General features: G+C 38.6%; 1 long non-coding RNA gene across 1 annotated transcript; it reads left to right on the forward strand.

Annotated features, from left to right (window-relative positions):
• Window positions 1–23,394: 23,394 nt before the first annotated feature.
• On the forward strand, window positions 23,395–24,699 carry LOC149206005 (uncharacterized). Its single transcript, XR_016251903.1, has 2 exons — window positions 23,395–24,359; window positions 24,624–24,699. It is a non-coding gene; the product is annotated as an uncharacterized LOC149206005 (long non-coding RNA).
• The last annotated feature ends 303 nt before the right edge of the window (window positions 24,700–25,002 follow it).

Genomic DNA, 25,002 nt, shown 5'->3' on the forward strand with positions numbered 1-25,002 from the left:
TTTTTGAATTGGAAGTTAGGATTCTTGTGGGAATTCAGACAGTACCGCAGGTCTAGGAGTCTTTTTATGGGCTAACAGACTGTTCTTCTCTTGAATTTGGCTTTCATAGGAAGAACTTTCAGTCGAAAAAGCGGAATTTACAGGGTTACTAGTAAAGTTGATAAATACCTGAAATATAGAGGCAAACATAGTAATTGCAGGTTGAATAATGGAGTGCAGAGCACGCTGTTATGGTCTCTTCGGTCGGGTGGCGGTTGAAGAACTAGTACAGCAGCTCCGGTCGTTGTTTTTCAAGGGAGTGTGAACAGAGAGAAAATAGAGTGAAAATGACATTTCAACATTTTTTAACGAAATTTCGCTTTCACAGGGCTTTTTGGCACTTTTTGGCTGGATGACATCAGCATGACGGGAGATTTTGTCGTGTAGCGGAGGATACGAAAGAGTGACATGGTGGTGATATCAGCTGTGGGCTGGCAGGAGGGCGGTAAGCAGTTTGGGTCCACACCGCTTATGGGCCCAAGTGGTTTCGGGGGGGCAGGGGGGGGAGCAGCGAGCATGGCGGGTGGTTGCTGCGTGTCGCCAGTACGGCGGAAATACTGCCGGCTCCCCGGGCGTTAAAGGTCGGATGGAAAGGGGGGCGCAATATAAGCATGGACCATTGGATGAGCAGGCCTGGATCTGACGGTTGACGGGCGTCGGGGATGGCGGTGGATTACGAAGCGGGGGCCCATCAAATCAACGTTAGGTTAATGATATCGGGCGCAGTTTGATTGGGTGCGGGGTGATTAGACTGTTAATTAACCGGATGTTAATTAAATTTTAAAATTGCATGCAAGGAGGGTTGTTTAATAAGTTCCAAGTGAACTTATAAATTCCCGAAGAACAGCGTTATGATTTATAATAAAATCGGGGCAGGATATTAATGTTAGAGGGTTATTTTATAGTTATATTAATACGGGGGAAGGGGAATTTATAAGGGATTTAATACTATCATGTTAACAGTTAATATGAGCAATGATGTAAAAATAAGTGCTAAGTCTAATGTTAAGAAACTTAGGCTAAGGGAATGAAAAAGGTTTTACACAATAAATGTGGCTTTATGCCTAAGTAAAAATGTGGTTTTATTTAGGCCTTTTCATGAAATGAGATGGAATAATTTGGGGATATTGAGTAGATCTCAATATATTTGGGGGGAATTAGCAAATGATTTGAAAAAAGGATGGGGGGAGTTAGTCATGCTTCTGCCATGGTACCTGTGATAGAAGTAAGATTTAATCATCTGAGAGACAAAACTTATCACTAGTTTCTTTCTGCAACATCAAAACTACCTACCCAGCCTGCAGTACCTATCATTTTTTCTTCTTTTGCCATTGGGTGCACTTGAATTGGCAAACCCTCATTCTCTTCTTTTCTTTTCGCTGCAATCCTATCTAGATCTACCCTTATCACATCCAAGGGCTCAGGTTTAACAGTTGAGCTCCTTTGCTTCTCTACCTAACTACTTATCTGCCAAGATTGAATAGTTTGAACAGATTTTATTCTCTATCTCTAAAACAGGAAATTCAAACATGAACTGGCCAAGATTAAGCTGTTTGGCCATTCATCAACTGTGGCAAGAGTTAACCAACTGCACACAATCAGATTATTTGCAAAAATAGAATAATAGTGGCATTTTGAGCTAGCACACTTTCATGGTCCCTTTCTTTGGGGTTCATTTCTTTCATTTTTTGACCATTTCATTCTTTTTTCCCTTTGATCTTTCTTTTAGGGCATACCCTCTTTAATTTTTTTATTTTTTGATTTTTCGAAATATGAAAAACCTTTGCAACAAGGAAAGAATGAACATATTAGGGACTTTTACCAGTTAATCATGAAATATGACACCTATTGGTATAGGAGCATAACACTGGCTCCACTTGGGGATGGCTTTTCCTGGTGAAAAGTCAAGAACAGCAGTTCAGATGGTCTTCTAAACAACTCTTGCCGCACTCTGAAATCTTCCTTTGCTATAATTAGAAAGAACTGTACAAAGGATCATGTAAAATATATACGTTTCTCTTGGGCTGAAAACAAAAATAGTAAAATTCCTTCACTGTTTCTCAAAACTTTCTGCCCGTTCCTTTCTATTCTTATTGTTGTAATAAATTGCAGAAATTGAACATCCTTATGTACACGTTAGAGTCCTGATATATCAACAAACTGGATCAAAATAGTGTTTCAGCATCTGACCATTCACTGGTCCCTCTTCTGCTTCTGTACCATCCAGACTTTTCAAAAAGTAGGTATTGTTTCCCTGTGAGGCCTGAATAATAAAAGGTCCTTTCCATGAGAAGTCAAACTTCCCATGTTTTCCTTTGTCTTCTCTTCTGGAATCCCATTTCAAAACTTTGTCACCCATGTAAAAATCTTCTGCCTTAGTCCTCTTATCAAATATCTTCTTGAGTTTTTCTTGTAATACATGGGATCTTTGATATACTTCTTCCCTAGTCTGTTGCAAGTGGATGGTCTGATTAATTCTTCTCTGAATGTCATTTGGTTCTACCTGAGCCTCTTGCAGTAATTTCATTACAGAGACACCTAGGATGAAGGAAATACAGCCTCCATACCATAGACAAGCTCATAAGGACTAGTTCCAATGGATCTCTTGGTAGTTAACCTGTCTGCCCATAATGCATTGATAAGTTTCTTATGCCAATTTTTCTTGTTTTCCTCCAACACTTTCTTGATGACATTGATCAGGCTTTTATTGGAGGACTCAGCTAGACCATTACCTTGAGGGTAATAGGCTGTGGAATGGCCTAGGGTGATGTGATACTTGTGACAGAAACTGATCATTCTCTTGGATTTGAAAGCAGCAGCATTATCAGTTATAATCTTTTAAGGACAGCCAAATCTAGACAAGATTTTGGTTTCTAAGAATTGAATGATCACTGAATCATTGACTTGTCTGCAAGGGATGGCTTCTATACATTTGGTGAAATAGTCTGTGGCAGTCAGGATCCATTTATGTTGGCCAGAAGAGGGAGGATGGATTTCCCCAATGAAGTCTAAACCCCATTGTTGGAATGGTCTTTCAGTGGAAATTGATCGAAGGGGCAGAGGTAAAAGTTTCATCTTGTCTTTGAAGATTTGACATTTATGGCAAGCAGTGACAAAATTTTTGGCATCAGCAAACAAAGTGGGCCAGTAAAATCCAGCCCTTAGGATTTTATCAGCAGTCGATTTCCAGTACAAATGTCCACCACAGTCCCCTGCATGAAATTCTTTGAGTACCTTATCAACTTCATCTTTTATTAGACAATTTAATAAAACACCTTCATGATTTTTCCAAAAGAGAGCACCATATAAAATACAAAACTTTGAAGCTTTCATTTTCAAAAATCTTTTCTTTTTTCTGGATAACCCTAGAGGAGCTTGCAGGTTTAATATTACATAACATATATCAGCATACCAAGGTGATTCTAGGAAGGCTTGGCTGATTTGTGGAGTCGCCATCTCCTGTTCATTATTCAATTCATTGATATCCAGGGCTTGGCAATTAGTTTCAGTCATGAGTTTAGCCAATCCCTGTCTTTTTATGAGCTTTGTAGGTTTTATTTCAATATCATACTCCAATATAGTAGCAATCCATTTACCTCTTTTGCCTTCAATCCCCTCTTGGGTCAGGATATCTTTGACAATAGTGCTTGGTACATAAGCTATTATATGAAAGTATAATATGTAGACACTGAAATCTTTGATGGCTTTCAAAAGTGCATAAGCCCGTTTTTCCATGATTGGGTATTTTAGAGGTGCATCTCTGAGTGCTTTGCTAAAGAAGGCTATGGGTTTGTTATGAAACCAGCTCAAGAAAAGATAGAAAAGATAGATCAACGCCTTAGAATTCAGCCTCTTCGAGGGGGAAACCTCCTTTACATTACATAAATGAACAATTCTTTGATGATTCAAATGACAAAACCTCCTTTCTATATATAGGAGTCTAAGGAGTCACAATATAATCTAGCCGACCTAACAATAATAATATAAAGCCACAAAAATAACAATAGAGGGATTCTATGGGGCACAGAAATAACAATATGGGGGTAATAGGGGCACAACAATATAAATAAGGGGTATAACTATAATAGTAATGGGGTAATCACTAGTATTATAGGGACCCAACATGCCCCTCTCCTTCAAAAAAGTGTTGTCCTCAACGCTTGAGTAATTCTGGATACTTCTGCATAAAATTCTCATCCTCCCATGTGGAATCTTCAGCGGATAAGTTCTTCCACTTGATAAGATACTCTGAAATTGATCGATTTCGTAGCTGTCGAGTTCTTGTTTCTGTGACTGCTTCCGGTTCCAATATAATTTTTCCTTCCTCGTTAAGTTCTGGCAATATTGTTTGAATTGGAAGCTTGTCGCCTATAACCTTCTTTAAACATGAAACATGGAAAACTGGGTGCAATCGAGAAGCTGCAGGAAGCTCCAATTTGTATGCCATAGTACCAATCTTTTGCAACACCTTGTACGGACCATAATACTTTGGTGATAGTTTATTATCCTTCTTAGCTTGCTTTAGGGACATTTGCTTATATGGTTGTAGCCGTAGGAATACCCAATCACCTACATCAAAACTTCTTTCACTGCGATGTTGATCTGCCTGTTGTTTCATTCTATTTTGTGCCAACACGAGGTTATCCTTTAAGAGTTGGAGGACTTGTTGTTGATGTTCGATGTGATGTTCCACTGCCTGAACCTTAGAATTTTCTCTTAAATATGATGTGATGGATGGTGGTTGATACCCATAAAGTGCCATAAATGGGGTCATTTTTGTTGCTGTATGGAAGGAAGTGTTATACCACCATTCAGCCAGAGGCAACCATTTGACCCATTGTGTCTATTTATCAGATACAAAGCAACGAAGATATCCTTCCAAACATTTGTTTACTATCTCAGTTTGCCCATCAGATTGAGGATGATAAGATGAGCTATGAGCTAACTGAGTACCAAGACAAGAAAATAATTCTGTCCAAAAATTTCCAGTGAAAATGGGATCTCTGTCACTTACAATAATCTTTGGGTTTCCATGTAGCTTTTGAACTGTTTCCATAAATGCAGTAGAAACTGTACTGGCTTTAAATGGATGTGATAATGCACAAAAGTGTGCATACTTGGTAAGTCTGTCAACTACCACCATGATGACACTCTTTCCCTCAGACTTGGGTAAACCTGTGATAAAATCCATTGAAACCTCCTCCCAACGTTGGCTTGGAATGGATAAAGGTTGTAATAGACCCGGTGTCTTAATTGTTTCAACTTTATTTTGTTGGCAAACCAAACATTCCGCCACAAACTTTTGAATATCTGATTTAAGGCCATCCCAAAAAAATTCCTTCTTAACCCTGTGGTAAGTTTTTAAAAATCCTGAGTGCCCTCCTAAGGGAGAAGTGTGCAATTCCATAAGAATCTTTTGTTTTAGCTGGGAATTCTTACAGAGGTATAAGCGATCTTTGTACCATAACGAATCATTTTTCCAGCTAAATGTATCAGAAGTACTGGAATCTTGTTGTAGCTTTCGAATAAGTGCCCACACTTCTTCGTCATTCTTCCATTCCTCCCTTGCTTCGTTTATCCAATCTGGTTGGATAATAGAAATGGCACACAACAATGCTTCCACATCCTCATCCTTTCTTGAGAGTGCATCTGCCACCACATTTTGCTTCCCTTTTTTGTAGATGATTTCAAAGTCATAACCCAACATCTTTGTGACCCACTTTTGTTGCTCTTCAGAGGATAATCTTTGTTCTAAAAAGTATTTAAGGCTATCATGATCCGTTTTTACCTTGAAGTGTCTTCCCATTAGGTAGGGTCGCCATTTCTTAAGTGCATGGAGTATTGCCAACATTTCCTTCTCATAAATAGCTTTGCTTAAAAACTTTCCCTTGATTGGACGACTTTCAAAAGCAATGGGTCTTTCATCTTGCATTAGAACAGCACCAATTCCATTTCCTGAAGCATCACATTCCACAATAAAGGTTTTTGTGAAGTCCGGTGTAGCTAAGACCGGTGCTTGGCACATTGCCTCTTTAAGATGTTCAAAGGCCTTTGTTGCTTCCGGAGTCCATGAAAATGAATCTTTCTTCAATAATGTTGTTAGAGGTGCTGCTATTCTCCCATAATTCTTAACAAACTTGCGATAATACCCTGTCAACCCAAGAAATCCTCGCAGATGCTTTATGGATGTGGGGATTTTCCATTCCTTAATGGCTTTAATTTTGCTAGGGTCTACCTTAACTCCTTCATGAGATACAATATGACCCAAATATTCCACCTCCTGGACTCCAAAGAAACATTTGGATCTTTTTGCATATAATTGTTTCTCCTCCAATAGTTGTAGCACCCTGTCAACATGTTCAACATGATCCTTCCAAGACTTGCTGTAGATTAGTATATCATCAAAAAATACTAACACAAATTTTCTAAGGAATGGTTTGAAAATTGAATTCATCAAACCTTGAAATGTTGAAGGTGCATTGGTAAGGCCAAAAGGCATGACCAAAAATTCATAATGACCCTCATGAGTTCTAAATGCCGTTTTCGGAATGTCTTCAATCTTCATTCTGATTTGATGATATCCCGAACGAAGATCCAACTTGGTGAAGTAAATTGATCCATGCAATTCATCCAGTAATTCATCAATGACAGGAATGGGGAACTTATCTTTAATAGTGAGCTTGTTGAGCTCCCTATAATCCGGACACATGCGCCATGATCCATCCTTCTTGTGCACCAATACTACTGGAGCTGAGAAAGAACTTTGACTCGGTTGAATTATACCAGCCTCTAGCATTTCTGCAACCATACGTTCAATTTCACTTTTTTGGACATAGGGATATCTGTACGGCCTGATGTTTGGAGGAACACTTCCTGGAATCAGATGAATAGCATGATCATGATCACGCATAGGTGGGAGACCTTTGGGAGTCTCAAATACCTTGGAATGATTGTCCAGGACTTTTTGGAGATCTGGAGAAATAGATGATTCCAATGTGGAAACATCTAGCGAACATAATTGTGCAATTACACCTCTTTGCTCCTTTTTTAGAAGCTTTGTCATGCCATTAGAGCTGATTATCTTTCCTGGTTTCCCTGCAATACCCCTTAATTCAACTTCCTTTCCTTCCATAGAAAATTTGATGAAAAGTTCTTGAAAATTAAAAGCTATTGTACCCAAGGATTGTAGCCATTGGACTCCTAGTACAACATCAGCACCTCCCATTGGAATGGAAAGCATTGGGCTAGTCAATACATATTCTCCCATGGATAGCTTGATATTATGGCACTTTCCAGAGCAATTTATTGTTCCTCCATTTGCAATCATCACTTGACACTCTGGTGCTGGATATAGGAAGCAATTCAATTCTTTTGCTACCCTACAATGAATAAAATTGTGGGTGCTTCCTGAATCAATCAACACTATTACCTTTTTCTTCTTGATTTGTCCTTCTATCTTGATGGTTTGAGGAGTGGTAATTCCCGCCAATGCATTACAAGATATGGTCGGATTTATTTGTTCTTCATCTAGGCTTTGTTCCTGGAATATATCCTCTTCTTTTGACCTTTCTTGCTCCTTTTCTTCTTCCTCTTCACAATCTATGTAGAATAATTTCTTCTCAGCACACTTATGACCTTTTGTGTATTTGCTATCACAATTGTAACAAAGCCCTTTTGCTCTTTTTTCTTCCAATTGTTGTGGTGTCAACCTTGTAGGTTGTGGAAGACTAGGGGCAACAACACTTCCGTCTTTATAGTTGTGAGTGGTATGCTTCCTAGTTGCCATAATTTTGCTTTCCATTTTTCTTGCTAACCTGAATGCCTTCTCTAATGAATCAGGTTCCCAAAGGCGAACATCATGTTGGATATTATCCTTTAAAGACCCTATGAACACATCAATCCTATGCTCCTCTGGAATATCTTTTACCCTTATGTTCAATTTTTGGAACTCCTCAATGTGCTCCATTATTGAACCCTTTTGTTTGAGACTTATCAATTGGCTAAAAAAAGTGTTGCTTTTTGTATCCTCATAATGTGCTATCAATTCTTCTGTAAAAATTGCCCAAGTGATAAATTGTTTACGAGAACAAAGCCATTGATACCATACAAACTGATTTGGTTCCAAATATACAGTTGCCATACGTACCTTTTGTGCGTTTTGCACATTATTGAGATCGAAGAATTGCTCCATCTGTAATATCCATGTGGCGGGATCCTTGCCATCAAACTTCCTCATATCGATTTTTGGAATATGGTGATTCTTCGATCCAACATTAGCGTCTATGGAATCATGATTAACATTTCTTTTGTTCTCATCATGAGTTTCCTTTACTACCTTTTCACCATTAGTAAGTATTTCTTGTAGAAAATTTGTCAAATCTGTCTTCAAATATGCCATGCCTGTCTTCAAATTTGTGTTCAAATCTATCTTCAAAGTGTCCATCTTAGCTTCCATGCCATTCATCTTAGCTTCCACGCCATTTATCTTAGCTTCCACGCCATTTATCTTGCAATCTGTTAACTTTTGTGAGCGTGACATTTGTTGCACTTGTTCTTGTAATTTTGATATATCATGTAGCATTTCTTCCTCTTCTTCATGAGTCATGCTAGAGCTTTCAGGTTCCTTACTAGGTGTTTGCATTTTCTTTCCTCGGGGCATCAGTTACCGATAATAATTCTCTACTATGCCCTTTGAATTCCTTCAAAATAAATTTTCAAACCAAGCTTAAGCAAAAATTTAAAAAAATCTACACACCTTTTTTCACTTTGTAGGAGCTCGATATTGCCTCTGATGTATCTCTGTACTTTCCAATCATCTAATTTTGAATTTGTGACCTGTAGTAGCTCTCTGTGTCCTCTTTCCAATGCCACCAGTCTGATCCAAATTGGATTCTCCAAGAAAGAGTTATGCACAATCTCCCAAGATGACCTGATTATAGACCTTTCCAGAAGAGCGAAGTTGTATGAAGTGCCACGTGTACAATTTTCGATATTTGGTTCTGAAAAAGATATACAAGAAACTACAGTCCATCCTCTTTCTGTACCTTCTTACGAAATTTCAATCTGATTCCCAGAGAGAAAGTTATGACAATTTTCCCCAGGTCACCTGTTTTGAATGTAATTCAGGAGTCTGCAAAAAGACCAACTTCCTCAGATCATATCTCCGAAAATATCACGCAAAAAGCTCTGAAATTCGGACCCAAGGTTCAGCGCGATTTCTTCTCAAATGGGTTTTTTTTTGCGACTTCTGAAACGTCACAGAAAAAAGTTATAGCGAAAATGCCACGATGACCTGTTTGGAGCAGCGAAACCCTAGAATCCAAAGCTCTGATACCAAATGTTATGAAACCAGCTCAAGAAAAGATAGAAAAGATAGATCAACGCCTTAGAATTCAACCTCTTCGAGGGGGCAACCTCCTTTACATTACATAAATGAACAATTCTTTGATGATTCAAATGACAAAACCTCCTTTCTATATATAGGAGTCTAAGGAGTCACAATATAATCTAGCCGACCTAACAATAATAATATAAAGCCACAAAAATAACAATAGAGGGATTCTATGGGGCACAAAAATAACAATATGGGGGTAATAGGGGCACAACAATATAAATAAGGGGTATAACTATAATAGTAATGGGGTAATCACTAGTATTATAGGGACCCAACAGGGTTTTTCACATCCTTGATCATTTTTCGGTAGTAAAACAACAGCAATAGTATGTTCAGATGCAAATGAAAATATTATGAAGTCTCTATCAAATTTCGGGCTTGTAAGGACTGGTGTTTTGGTCAAGGCCATTTTGATTTCTTCAAATGCTTGTTTAGCTTCTACTGTCCATTTAACCTTAGAATCTTTTTTCAACATGTTATTCAGCGGCCTGATTAATTTAGCCAAATTGGGTATGAATCTTCTTCAAAAGTTAATTTTTCCTAAGAAAGCTTGGAGTTCTTTGACATTTCTAGGGTGAGGTATTTGCAAAATGGCTTCTATTCTGTCAGGATCAATTTTGATGCCATCTTTTGAGATTATGTGGCCCAACAGTTTGCCCTCATCCAAATCGAATAATGACTTATTTGGATTTAGTGATATACCATATTTTCTGCATGTTAAAAACACCTGTCTCAAATGATCTAGATGCTGCTGATCTGATTTGGAAAACACAGTGAGATCATCTAAGTATATGACTAGAAAATCATGAATTTCTTTAGCAAAAGCTATGTCCATTGCACGTTGGAAGGTTGCCCCTACATTCTTGAGTCCAAATGGAATTTTTACATATTTGAAAGTTCCCCATGGTGTTGTAAAAGCAGTTTTTTCATGATCACTAGGGTGAACTAAAATCTGGTTGAAGCCTGAGAAACCATCCAGCAGTGAAATTCTAGAGGCACCTACTACCCTTTGTAAAATGTGGTCCATCTTGGGTAAGGGATAGTGGTCTTTCAAAGAAACCTTATTTACATTCCTTAAATCAACACACAATCTGATTTCTCCTGTTTTCTTCCTAGTGGGCACTAAATTAGACACCCATTCTGAAAATCTGATAGGTGCAATTATTCTAGCTTCATACGTTTTCTTGACTTTTTTTTTCAATTAGAGGGAGTAGTACAGAGTTGACCCTTCTAAGTTTCTGCTTGAATGGTTTTTGATTTTCTTTGAGGGGTATTGTATGTTGAATCACAGAAGTGTCATAAGATTTGAGATCTTCATATTTCCAGGCAAAAAACATCCTGGAATTCCTTGAACAGTTCAACATATTTAAGCTTTTGGTCAGGAGGCAGAGTTTTGGACAATTTTATCATTTTAGGATTTTGTTCAGTTCCTATGTTACAGTCCTCAATGTCTGTGTTTGGAGGTTGCATTTTGGGTTTCCTTGGGATATCATTTGAATCAAAGAAATCTTCCAGGGGAGTTAATCCTGTGGGCAAATAGTTGTCTTTTAAATTAATAAATTCAGATTCTCCTTCAATAACCTCATCAATGTCTATTTCCTTAAGATTTTGCAACTTTTCCTTGGTAAATTTCATTGGATGTAGTATTTGTGTTGTAGTTTCTGCTGAAATGTGTGTTTCAATTTTGTCTATTTGATCAACCTCTCCAACAGTGCCCGTGTCCATATTAATGTTACAAAACTCTTCCTTTAGGGTCAAGAAATTGTTAATCTGAGTATCATTGTCAAACACTTGCCAATTTTTTACATTGTCAGGTACAGTTGGCCTGTGTTTAATCTCAGCTGTAAACTGATGATTGGGTTCAAATGGCAATTTACAAGTGCTGGCAAATGTTGCTAAACTGTGAGCATGCAAATTTTGTTTCCTTGGGATTTTGGCAAGCTGTGTTTCTAGAAAGGTATTGAGTATTTCAATCACTGCCCCTCTGTAAGATCTTAATCTGGGATCATTTGTGAGGAAATTCCCTTTCATTTGTTGAATAACTAAATTAGAGCCTCCCAAAATTGATATCCTGACTGCCCCTAGACTTTTGATCAATTTAAGTCCTACCAAGAGGGCTTCATATTCAGTAATATTACTAGTGCATCTAAAATTCAACCTGTAAGCATGTCCTTCAGCATGGTCATTCTCTAGATTATGTACCCAAATTCCTGCTCCTGCTCCTAGTTTATTGACTGATCCATCAAATTCTAAATACCATAGGATTTCATGATTATATTTGGTATCAGGAGTCTTAGAAATTTTCTTACTAGGGAGATTTGGATTTTCAGTTTCATGTGGTTTCCCTTGAGTGTCTGTTATATCAATTATTTCAGAAATTTCTTGGGTTTGAGCACTAGGTTTTTCATTTACGATTTTTTCTTGTTCTAATGCTAAAGCCTTGACATCAGTTGAAGGATAAATTTCAGCATTGTATAGGATGAAGGAGTCCATGTCAGAATGCATGGAATAGATGGGAAAATTCCGGGGTTTCTCCTGGTTACTCACCACATATTTCATTAGAGTTTCTTGGTACAATCTCTTTGGTCGACCAAATACCGAAATGGTAGCATAGGACATGTCCAGCTGTAGGGATCCCTAGAGCTTTGCACCCCAAGATCTGGACAACAACATGCCATATTTTGGTGGAATATCAGCAACCACTACATCCATTAAAATTGCCTTGGCATGGTATTGAACTAATGATACACATAAATCTTTGATCAATCCTAGACATCTGACCTGGCTTGAATCAAAAGAGAACAAGTCTTTGTATGGCCTAGTAATATCTAGGTCCAACTTCTCCATTACAAATTTGGGCATCAAATTATGAGAAGCTCTCGAATCAAACATTGCATTATGAAGTATTTTATCATGAATGTTCAGACGTACATAGAAAGGAGGAACTCCTCCATCTACTGATTTTCCATTTACCTCAGGGCCAAAAATCAATTCTGGTTGATCATCAAGGACATTTACTGCATCTCTGTTTTCTGAAATTTGAAGTGATCTGCTGATTTGTTTTCTATAGACATCATGCTTAGCCAATTCTAACAATGGAATTGCTATCTTCAATTTGCCTATTTCATTCTCAAGGTTGAAAGGTTTTTCTGTTTGTATTTTTGCATTTCGGGTAGTGAGATTTTCTTTTTCTTCTGTATTTTCTGTGCTTTTCTCTTTTACAAGAGTGTTGTTATGACCTGAAGTGGCTTCTATGTGAATTTCTGGAGGTTCTTCCACCTTTCCTTTGGGAGGAGTGGAAGTTGAAGGTTGCTGATTGTTTGATACATCTTCAACTGTTGGATTATTTGGGTTAAGACTTGTTCTAGGAAGGGCGTGTACAGGAGGGTTCTTGATCTTAGTTTTATTAGATTGCTTGGTATCTTTCTATTTATTAGTTTCAAGAACATATATCCTTTTGCTTCTCAGATTGTATTTCTTGTGAACTTCATAGATGGACGAGTCATATCCCTCCCTAAAATCAAATGACTCACCTTGGGTTAAGAAAATTTGCTATTCACTATTGAGCCCCATTAAGTTAATTTGAGTATCTTCTGTTGGCTCACTAGAAATTGAAGCTTCAACATAATTTTCCTGGAATGGAGGTCTAATGTTTTGGTCAGGGCCGGCCTTTCCAATATTGGGATTCTGATTTTTTCTGAAATTTGGATTCCTCCCAGTGTTGCTCGATTGACCATCCCAAGGGGATTTCCTCTCAATCGTTTCCACTCTATCACCAAGTCTATCCATTCCTTTGATTATGGCATCTAATTTCTGTTCAAATGCAGAAGGTTCTTCTTTGAACGGTGTCCTTCTTTCAGCTCTAGCTCGAGCTCGTTTAGAAATTAGGTTGGCCTCAACACTGACAGCTATACTCTGCATGTCTTCTAGACTTCGAGGAGCTCTTTCCCTAAGCTGGTATGCCATATCAGAGTCAAATGCATCAGGGAATTTCATCAAAGCCAAGTCTGGAGGAGGTCTGAGATTCCGAGGGATAGCATTGTATACATTATTAAATCTGGTACAATAATCTTGAACAATCTCTTGTGGGCCTCTTTTTAAGTTTTCATATTCTGATCAAATGTGGAGAGGGTCTTTCTTCTTTTCCCATCTGTTCAAGAAGGTCTGATAAAGAGCCTCTAGATCATTGATAGTGTTTGCAGGGAGTGCTCTAAACCAGGTTCTAACATCTCCAGCTAATCTTTGGACAAAGACTTTCATTCTTACATAATCAGCATCAATTTCATAGTTTTCAAAATAATTAGTCATCTTCTTAGCATGTTGTTGAGCTGTGTAAGTGCCAGTACCATCAAAATAGGTGATTTTTCTTTAATAATCTTGAGGCATAGCCCCTAGTTTTGCAGGTAATTGCAGGGGAGCATATTGGTTTTCCATATTTGCAGAGATAAGTGCGACAACTAGAAGAGCAGGGATAACAGTGGAAATATATGCTGTGGATGGAAGAGTGGAAAGGAGGGTTAAAAGTGTTGATGGTGAACTAGGAGAAGCTACAGAAATGGCAGAAAAGGTTGGTGTTTTTCTGGAAGTAAGCTCAGTTTGGATAGGGTTCTGTTGATGTGTGTCACAGGGTGAACTAGTATAATGTTCTTGGCTCTGCTGGCTTCTAAGGATCTTAGGAATCAGATTAGGATTTTGAAAGTTAGGCGGGGGATTTGGATCAGGATTTGATTTGGTGTAATGGATCTTTTCTTTGGAGCCAGCTTCTGAGTATGTTTTTGGTTTTGCTTGAAATATTTTAACAATAAAACCTTAACAGTATCTTCTAGGAAGTTTTGGATAAGGGGATTATGAGCTTTCCTAAAGATTTACTAAAACAAGGAATTGAGCAAGTATTTGGGACAACTGTTTAATATATAAACTAGATTGGAGATAGACTGAAGCAGCGTTTATTTATTCCTACAATTGCATAGCAAAAGCAGTTTCAAAGGCTACCTGGAAAACTTCAGGCTCCATCTGTAGCTTATGAAATAAACAACAATAACACACAATTATCCAATCCCCAGTGGAGTCGCCAATGATGTTATCACTCAGGTTGTTCACCAAAGTTGTAAGAAAGGGAATACGGCCAAGGTAACCATAGACCAATCTTTTAGATATACATTCTAGCCAATCTACATCCAGAGAGGGCTCTCTCTTTATGATTTAGCTTTGTTTTGATAGGTGTTAGGCTAGTTATGAAGTACAAAGGTTTTGTTTTGTGTTTGGTTGGAAGAATGGAGATTCAACAGAGCAGTGAGGTAAACTGAAAAGTTTCTGTCCATTGAGCATGATGGAGTCAAATGAAGATAGCTTGTTGGATTAGGTTTCTGAATAGAGAAAGGTGTCGCAGAGCAAGGTACTCAAACATGGAGCAATCTATATGCTAAAATCATATGGAATGGCCAATGGGTGAAGGGCAATTAAGAATCCTTCATCATGTTGACAGAAGGAAAATGGCTGAGTATTGTTAAGGAGCAGTTAAGAATTCCTTAGCAAATATTCAAGATGAAAGAATCAGGGGAAACAGGAGAAATTAAGAATTCAATGTTTATTCTAATTCTAAAGAAAACATTAATAATAACAAAGACTGAACACAGAGTGCAATCAAGCAAATTCTGAGTTATTCTTTTTCTCTATTATTGATATCATGAAACATAGATGATAAAATAAACATAAAAACTGTAAAACACAAGTTAGAAGGGACTTATTGATCCATAAGATGATTCAAGAATTCTGTAACGTGGTCCTCAACATCAATTCATCATTCAGTAAGCCAAGCAAAAATGGTTCCAACAGCCTTTTTATTCCAAAATTCTGTATTACAGCAAAGTTTGAGAATGCTTCCCAATCAACCAACCCCAAATACTTCGTTTGGGGGGGTATTTATACAAAAAACATCAAAATATATTACATAATATTTGATAGAAATAATATCTGGGGATCATTAATGCGTTTTACAAAGATAGAGACAGACAGTCTTGAAAACAAGGGAACAATAAATTGATGTAATAAATTTGATGTTGTGCTGGCTGTTCCGTCTTTATGAGAAGTACTGGAGGTAGGTGCTGCGAGTCGGCTCCCAGTTGTTTTCCACTGATACTCTATACTAGTTACTCTACCTTGGTCGGACTTTCTTTGACCCTGATGTGATGTGCTTTGACCCGCATGAGTGTGATTCATTCCTGTTTTCCACATTTATAGCAGATGGTCCAAAATATTGAATTGACCAAAGATAAGATTATAGGATCTCTAACATACTTTGCCACCACTCCGGTCCTGGTAATTTATTTCTTTGAATCTTCCTTAAAGTTTCGTCAGTCTTTGTGTATCTAAAGAAATTAGGTGGGATGGTGAACAGATGCTTTACCTCGTGCTCAATGTAAAACAAATTTTCCAGGCTGTCATAGAGGGATTGACCAGATGGAAGTGCTTTTTCTCCTGAAGTACTTGATGATGTATTAACTTGATTAACAACATATGTATTCAATTTATATACATAGTTTTTGTGTTTCATCAGACGATCATTACTTCCCAAAGGAATTAGCAAACCCTTTTCATGCAAGATTGTAAACTTTTTTGTGAAAGAATTAATCTCTACCTGCATGTCCTGGCATCTTCTGTCCAAATTTTGCATTAGAGTTCTCATGGTTAGAACTCTCTTGATGTCTAGAATGGTGCCTATTTTCTCTCTAATTTCCAGTGCTTCTAGTTCTTCACTGGTCTTGGTGTTCAAAAAATGTATTAGCTGGTTAGCTTGCTCAGGCATGTGCCCCAATAACGCTCTTGTCTTTTGAATCTCCACTTGGGCCACTCTTATCAAATCAATCTGCTCATAAATGGTTTGGATAGACCTCCACACAGCACTGAGGGATTGAGTGATGTTGTTCCACAGAATTCCCCTGATTTCTGCTAGAGGTTTATGCAGAGAGAGGTCCTTTTCTAATGTTCTCACTTTGTTCTCCAATGTTTTGATCTCCCTTGTTTTCTCTACCACATTCATCTTGGATTTATCGTAACTTTGTTCAACCTTTGCCAATTTTTCTTTGACTTGCTTCAACTCTGACAATTGGAGTTTCAATTCCTCCATGGATTTTATTAATTGCTCTATGCTCATGACTATACTGCTGCCTGGTGTTGTTGTTGTGGTACCTGTGATGATCTCTGCTGTTGATGTCGGGATAGTGGGAGGCAATGCTGTTATAAATGTGGAGGGGGCAGTAGTGACTGTTGGAGCTACTTCAGGTGGCTGGGAGGTCGACTCTCCCTTATTTTATTATAGATCTTTCTCCAATGCCTACTCTGTTTCACTCAATCTCTCATTCAGTCTCATGGATGTCCTCTTCAGATTTCTGTTGTACAACATCTGCAGTCTGTGGATGCATAGAAGGAGGCAGTTTCAGCTGTTTTCTGAGGGCAGCAATGTCCTCTTCCTTTTTCTTCATTAGTGCCTTTATACCTTTGGCATCTTTGGGATCATGTCCCAGTTCAATCATGATGTCCTCCAAGGATTTGATTCTGTTGTCCTTAGCAAGAGAAGAGACTTTCTCCAAATCTAACTGAGCAGAGGTATTATTCAAGGAATTTTGCAATTTATGAGCCAACATTGCTTTATCAGCTAGTGTGGAGTATACCATCTCTCCAGTCTATTTGTGCAGCTCAATCTAGTCTATTGGATGAATGTCTTTGGCCAAGACCTCCAGATTTGTCCTGATGTAGTCAGCTGCTGATTGTGGTTGCTGCACCTTGGGCTTGAAATAACTCATGATCATTTTGCCCTCTTTTATGTCATATGCAGACATTAATCTTTGCTGCTTTGTAGGAGCCATCTTAAGATACTGGTTATAAATCTGCAAACATAGTGGATCATTTCTGGCTTTTATCTCTGTGAATGTCCTTTTGATGTCAGAGGTCTTCTTACTTGGTGGCCTGGTGGATGAAACTTCCACACTATGCTGCCTTTCTAGCTCTTGCTTATGTGAGCTAGTTGATGTCTCTATCACTGAGAAGGTCTGTTGGCTGGTTACCCTCTCACCTCTTAGACTTTCTATTGTTTCTTTAATGATTTCCTCTTCAGACAAAGGATCCAATCTTTGCCTCTTTGCACCTGATTGTTCTGCAGGCCCACTGATAGGTGTGGATTCTTCCCTGCCTCTTTTCTTGCCTTTTTCCTCATTTAGAGGAGTCTGTAATGTAGGAATCTCTGCTGCTTTGGTTTGGACTGGAGGAATTTGCCCCTGCTGATCAGTCATTGCTTGCTGCTCCATGCCTGCCACTTCCTTGCCCTTAGAAGACCCTGTAACTGGTGCACTAGTTTCTTGTACAGGCTGCTGTGAAGTTCCAGCAGAGGATGTACCCACTCTGGTTTGTTGAGGCAGCTTGAAAGATACCTGTCCAAAAGAGTCTAGGTCAAGGGTCTTTTCAAGATCTTTCATAGCTTTTTCCATTTTTTCTTGTTCAGTAATCTCTTCTATTAATGTACCCTCTACCCACTCATCCTGATTAGCAAATTGTTCTATTTGAAGGATCCTATGATGTATGTAAGTTGATAGCATGTTTCTTACTTTTTTGTCACTTATAAAGCTATTTGGGTCATATGGTACACACCAGAAACTTTTCTTCAATTTAAGGTCTTCCCCTAATATCTTATCAACATCTTCCCATGCCTCCCTCTTATTGATGATAAAAGGGCCTAACTAGTTTCTTATTCTCAGCTGAGCCTTTTTCTTTACATTGCAAAAGTGGGCTAAATCTGCATTGATAAGATGCTTGAAATACTCCAATGCAAATAGTCGCATGGGCACATACCTAGGCAACTTGTAAGGGCACAGTTCACAGCCATAATTCTGATTTCAGTGTGATTCTGGTAGAGGTACCAGTCACCTATTCTGTAGTTTTTGGAGAGCTGTAAAATCTTCTTTATATCACCAGAGAGCTTAGGAGGAGGAGCTCCTATCAATAGAGTGGAGGCTGGATGTATAAACAAGTCAATGAATTCATAGTAGGTATAAGGGGATTCACAGACATTGTGGAAGACTAAGGTCCAAAAGATCACAAACCTCCTCTTTCCTTTGGAATCCAATTTCCTAATGGGAAAAGAAAAACTATCTGGCTGATAATATAGCAGAAGGTGGTATATGAATGAAATGTACTTGAAGACTCCTTCTCTGTCCAGATTTATGAATTGCTCATTGATTGTATTGGTAATGAAAGAGGCATAATCATATTTGATAGCAGGGGGTTGTCATGGAGTAAACATTGACAACATAACTAAAATGGTCTCATCAGAAAATTCACTAGTTTTGAATCCCAAGATAAAGGATATCATGTCAAGAATAAACCTGCCTGTTTCAGTGAACCAGGAATGCACATAGGGAGGTGGGCCTTGGGGCTGGCAATCTGGTTTCATGAATAATCGAGCAATCCGGGTTATTTCTAAATTGGGCAATTGAGAGCCTTGCTTAAGCAAAAATCCCATGGAAAGAAGGGAAAGGGGCTGAGCTGGATGGAAGTGTAACATTTCATTGATAGACTCAGTAGTTATCTAGAAAAGAACAGTTTGTGATGGGGTCATAACTGCTTTACTGACAGGGTCATAGTTTTCACAGCAATGGTGAATAATATCTGGGAACACATTGACTAAGGGAAGGTAATACCTGGGGAGATTAGATTCCCATATTCCAAGGATATCAGAGTTACTCAGATGACTATTCCTAATTTTGCAAAATGCCTGGAGATGGTTCATGTCACCAGATAACTCTTTTATTTGAAAATCTCTGTCAGCCAAGGGTAACCAATCCTGGTCTTTATGAGTTGCATTGAGGGGCGCCACATTGAGGGCTACGGGAGCTTCCATTTTTGTTTGCTCTGTTTTTAAACTGGAAGTTAGGATTGTTGTGGGAATTCGGACAGTACCGCAGGTCTAGGAGTCTTTTTATGGGCTAACAGACTTTTCTGCTCTTGAATTTGGCTTTCATAGGAAGAACTTTCAGTCGAAAAAGTGGAATTTACAGGGTTACTGGTAAAGTCGATAAATACCTGGAATATAGAGGCAAACATAGTAATTGCAGGTTGAATAATGGAGTGCAGAGCGCGCTGCTATAGTCTCTTCGGTTGGGTGGTGGTTGAAGAACTGGTACAGCAGCTCCGGTCATTGTTTTGCAAGGGAGTGTGAACAAAGAGAAAATAGAGTGAAAATGACATTTCAACGTTTTTTAACGAAATTTCGCTTTCACGGGGCTTTTTGGCACTTTTTGGTCGGATGATGTTAGCATGACGAGAGATTTTGTCACGTAGCGAAGGGTACGGAAGAGTGACGTGGTGGTGATGTCAGCTCTAGGCCAGCGGGAGGTCACTAAGCGGTTTGGGCCCGCACCGCTTATGGGCCCAAGTGGTTTCGGGGGGGGGAAGCAGCGAGCATGGTGGGTGGTTGCCACGTGTCCTCGATATGGCAGCAATTCTGCCGGCTCCCCCGGCGTTAAAGGTCGGATGGAAGGGGGGCGCGACATAAGTATGGGCCATTGGATGAGCAGGCCTAGATCTGACGGTTGACGGGCGTCGGGGATGGCAGCAGATTACGAAGTGGGGGCCCATCAAATCAACGTTAGGTTAATGATATCGAGCATAGTTTGATTGGGTGCGGGGTGATTAGACTGTTAATTAATCGGATGTTAATTAAATTTTAAAATTGCGTTCGGGGAGGGTTGTTTAATAAGTTACAGGTGAACTTATAAATTCCCGACGAATAGCGTTATGATTTATAATGAAATCGAGGCAGGATATTAATGTTTGAGGGTTATTGTATAGTTATATTAATACGGGGGAAGGGGAATTTATAAGGGATTTAATACTGTCATGTTAACAGTTAATATGAGCAATGATGTAAAAATAAGCACTAAGTCTAATGTTAAGAAACTTAGGCTAAGGGAATGAAAAAGGTTTTACACAAGAAATGTGGCTTTGTGCCTAAGTAAAAATGTGGTTTTATTTAGGCCTTTTCATGAAATGAGATGGAATAATTTGGGGATATTGAGCAGATCTCAATATCTCTGGGGGGGAATTAGCAAATGATTTGGAGAAAGGATGGGGGGAGTTAGTCATGCTTCTTCCATGGTACCTGTGATAGAAGTAAGATTTAATCATTCTAAGAGACAAAACTTATCACCAGTTTCTTTCTGCAACATCAAAACTACCTACCCAGCTTGCAGTACCTATCATTTTTTCTTCTTTTGCCATTAGGTGTACTTGAACTGGCAAACCCTCATTCTCTTCTTTTCTTTTTGCTGCAGTCCTATCTAGATCTACCCTTATCACATCCAAGGGCTCAGGTTTAACAGTTGAGATCCTTTGCTTCTCTACCTAACTACTTATCTGCCAAGATTGAACAGTTTGGACAGATTTTATTCTCTATCTCTAAAACAGGAAATTCAAACATGAACTGGCCAAGATTAAGCTGTTTGGCCATTCATCAACTATGGCAAGAGTTAACCAACTGCACATAATCAGATTATTTGCAAAAATAGAATAGTAGTGGCATTTTGAACTAGCACACTTTCATGGTCCTTTTCTTTGGGGTTCATTTCTTTCATTTTTTGACCATTTCATTCTTTTTGCCCTTTGATCTTTCTTTTAGGGCATACCCTCTTTACATTTTTTAATTTTTTGATTTTTCAAAATATGGAAAACCTTTGCAGCAAGGAAAGGATGAACATATTAGGGACTTTTACCAGTTAATCATGAAATATGACACCTATTGGTATAGGAGAATAACAGCACCCATCAATAACACTGCTACCCATAAGCTTGTACAAAGTTCCGATCCAATCTCCCCACATCAATAGTGCTCCCCAAACCATCTCAAAGTTATCTTTATCGAACACTATTTATACACCTACAAAATCCATCTTTCTTACAAAAATCAGATTTCTAGCCAATGGAGGAATATGGAGAACACCAGTAAGTGTTCTAATCCTTCCACCTTGCAACTTCAGCTTGAATTTTCCATGTCTAACGCTTCTAGTTTTCTTGTCATCCCCTAAGAATACATCACCACCATCATATTTCTCATACTCTTAGAACCACTCCCTATGGGAAGTGAAGTGAAAGGATGCACCTGAGTCAATCAACCATGCCTCGTGATCTACATGTTTACTTGAAGAAGAAGCCAAGTAAACATCCCCACCTTCATATGAGGTAGTTTTCACCTTTGTATAGGGAGTGTCATCACATCCCTTTGCCTTATTAGAAGATTAAGATCTACTTTTCTTTTTGAAGTGCCCTTCCTTTCTCCATTTCCAACATACCTTTACAGGTTTTCTTAGATATTTAGATCTCCCTCTAGATTTAGATCTCCCACTTGAGGACTTATTTTTATTTCTATTCTGGGACTATCCTCGTATAGACAAGGCATCTCCATTATGGCTCTCCATATTTTTCCATCCCATCTCCTATGATAGCAAGGATGAGACTATTTCATCAAACTTCAAGGTAGTTGTATTGCTACCTATTGCAACAACCAGACTATCCCACGAATCTAGTACAGAACACAACAAACTAATGCACTTATCTTCATCTGAAATTTTGATATCAACAGATAAAAACTGACTTAGCACAATATTAAAGGTGTTCAAATGCTCTGTCACTAAGTCTCCATCCTTCATCCTTAGGTTATACATCTTTTTCTATAGGAACAATTTGTTCACCAGAGATAGATTGGTACAAAGTTTCTAACTTGTCCAACAAAATCTTCGTCATAGCTTCCCCTTATACATTCAATACACAACTGTATTGTGCTCTTTGATTTCAGATCCAACTTAACCTAGTCTTAAGCTGACATTTTCATTGGTTTAGTACCCGAATCTACCGCAATCCACTAATCTTTATCTACCATCAGATCCTCCATCTTGAGTTTTCACAACTCAAAACTCTGCCCATTACATTTCTTGATCTCTATCTTTCCATTTCTCGTGTAACACCCTCCTCCCACATCCACCCAAGTAACCATTCCAATTGGGGTAAACATGAGAAGAGAGGCTACTGTGATCAGATTCAACCTCCTATGTGACCTTAAGGAAGTGGAATTGACAAAAAATCACACACAGTCATCCAACATCATCAAAATAACCCTTAGGAGAAAAGTCAGCCACTCAGATAGCCTGTCCCTCAGTCCCACTTTTGTTCTAGATCTCTTAGGCCATAGTCACTCTCATGCTATGGGAAAGGGAGTGACCAAAAACCTAAAGTTTCTCTCACAGGCTTGCCTGCCAGCGACTAGAGACCAAAATTGCTAGTTTTGTGCCAACGACCTTGGGATTTAGGCCACTTTTTCAGGCCCATAGCCTAGGCCACTACCCAGAATGGAGTGATAGCTTGAAAACATTAAAAGTATAGGGAAACAATGATGCAAAATCAATAATTTGAACAAGACCATAACCAGACCCATACTAGCCATGTCAGGCATTTTGTCAAATATGTCATCAATATGTAACCTACATGTGTAAACAACATAATTAAGTTTAGGGATAGTTGAATTGAGGCTTCTGTGATCCATAATAGTTGAAAGAATAACTTCGGCATAAATCACATGTAGACAAACATTTGTCGATGCGTTTCGAACCAACTAGTGTGGTTCATCGTCAGGACAAGTTGAAGAAACAGATCCAGCTTAGCATGATAAATAGTCCGAGCAGAGTCTCCAACGGCTAAATTGACTAATGGCTAATTTTAACCTTAGGGCCCAGGTCTAATTATTATTATTATTATTATTATTTTATTTTTATTTAGTTATTACGCCGTAAGGCGTTTCCCTCTGAGATCCATCCCCCATTTTGCCTACGTGTCGTCCTCTCACGCCGTACGATGAGATGTTAGACGATTACAAACACCACAACCGTCGATCAAAAATGTCACTGAGGCGGTCCGGGTAATGAAGAGCGCACAGAGAAGCTAAAACGGTGGTGTCAATGGGATTCACTCACACAGAAAGGCGGCTTTACCAATTGATGTTTGCTGACCGTGAAGAGTCCCTATGAAGAAGAGGCGGTTGTGCTGCTGCACATCAGAAACAGTTCCAAATTGATCTTACAGCACATGCAGATTCTGAGATGAAAAATAGAGAATCTGTCTCGTTGGAGATTATGTTCACATTATGCTCTCTTATTTGTTTGATCATGCGTTACACTGAACTCTGCAGGTAATTAATACTGGTTTCAGTTTTGGATGACTGAACTTTGAATGAATTTATATTGTGTCCATAGATTCCTGGAAGGGACCGAAACGATTGCTCGAGTTCCAATCCTGTGCTGCGGGTAAACAGAAGGCCTCACAAATTGAAAAAGATGGAGCCGAGGCCAAAAGGCAGCGCAGGGCATCAAAGAGCACTGGAGATGATTTTGAGTTTTTTTGTTGCATCAAAGAGCACTGGAGATGATTTTGAGGAATTTGTTGCACTGTTGGAAAAAATTCAATATATGAAGACCTTTCACGGGAACTTCGGAATCTGGGAGGAGGTATCAATGCGACAAGACTCTGATATGAAGGTTATGAAAAGTAAATCGCCCTGGATACCCTCGTTTGAGTGGGAAGACTTTTCTGGATTCGCAGCTAAGGATACCATCAAAAGGATCTCTGCTGATCATTTTAATACGACTTATTCTTCGTATGACAAGCGCCCTGCTGAAAGCTTTGATCTGAACGTAGAGGCCTCCTCAAACCAAAAGATCTCTGCAGGGTTTTAGACATTTGCTTGGGGTTTTTAAATCTCTGCAGGATTTTAGACATTTGCTTGGGGTTTTTAAAAGGGAATCTGTGCAGATGTCATTGTGGTGTAAAAGGATCTGCATATGTTGAGAATCTACAGTGGTATCAGCCATGAATTATTATAGAGACAAAGGTATGATCCTAGGATAAAACTGATGTAAGCTAGCTGGATTGCCCCCTGTTCTATGACGCCATACACCTTTTTTTTTCAGATGAAAAAAGCGATATATTTATCAGTATAGAATTTACATATGATGCAAAATCTGCAGCACAAAGGTGCATATCAGAGTTTTAAATCCGAACAATTCAGCCAACATACTTCAAAATGAAGCTTTAAACCAGACCAGGATACATATAAATTTTCTGCTAATTCTGGTAATGTTTTGTTTGTTCTTAGATGTTCAGCCAGCTTATTCTAGCCTGTGTCGACATACATCTGTATATTTAGACCATCAAGTAAAGCAAGAAGAAAAGTAGAATATTCAAACCGCTATCAAAAAAGAGTATGTCCTGTTGAAGTTACACCGTGCAGGGTAGAGAACTTCTGTAGGTTCATTTTGTGGTTTTCAATGTCTGAGCTAAATAATAATTCTTTTCAGTACTGCTTGTTTTTAAACTGGTTTAAGGATAACCCTGTTCTATGACGCCATACACCTTTTTTTTTCAGATGAAAAAAGCGATATATTTATCAGTATAGAATTTACATATGATGCAAAATCTGCAGCACAAAGGTGCATATCAGAGTATTTCGTGGCAATGTTGATTTGCTCTTTCTG

This window comes from Pinus tabuliformis, chromosome 1_2 (genome assembly GCF_031772625.1).
Source record: "Pinus tabuliformis cultivar Carrire ecotype Pingquan chromosome 1_2, CPIR1, whole genome shotgun sequence".
NCBI classification, from domain to species: domain Eukaryota; kingdom Viridiplantae; phylum Streptophyta; class Pinopsida; order Pinales; family Pinaceae; genus Pinus; species Pinus tabuliformis.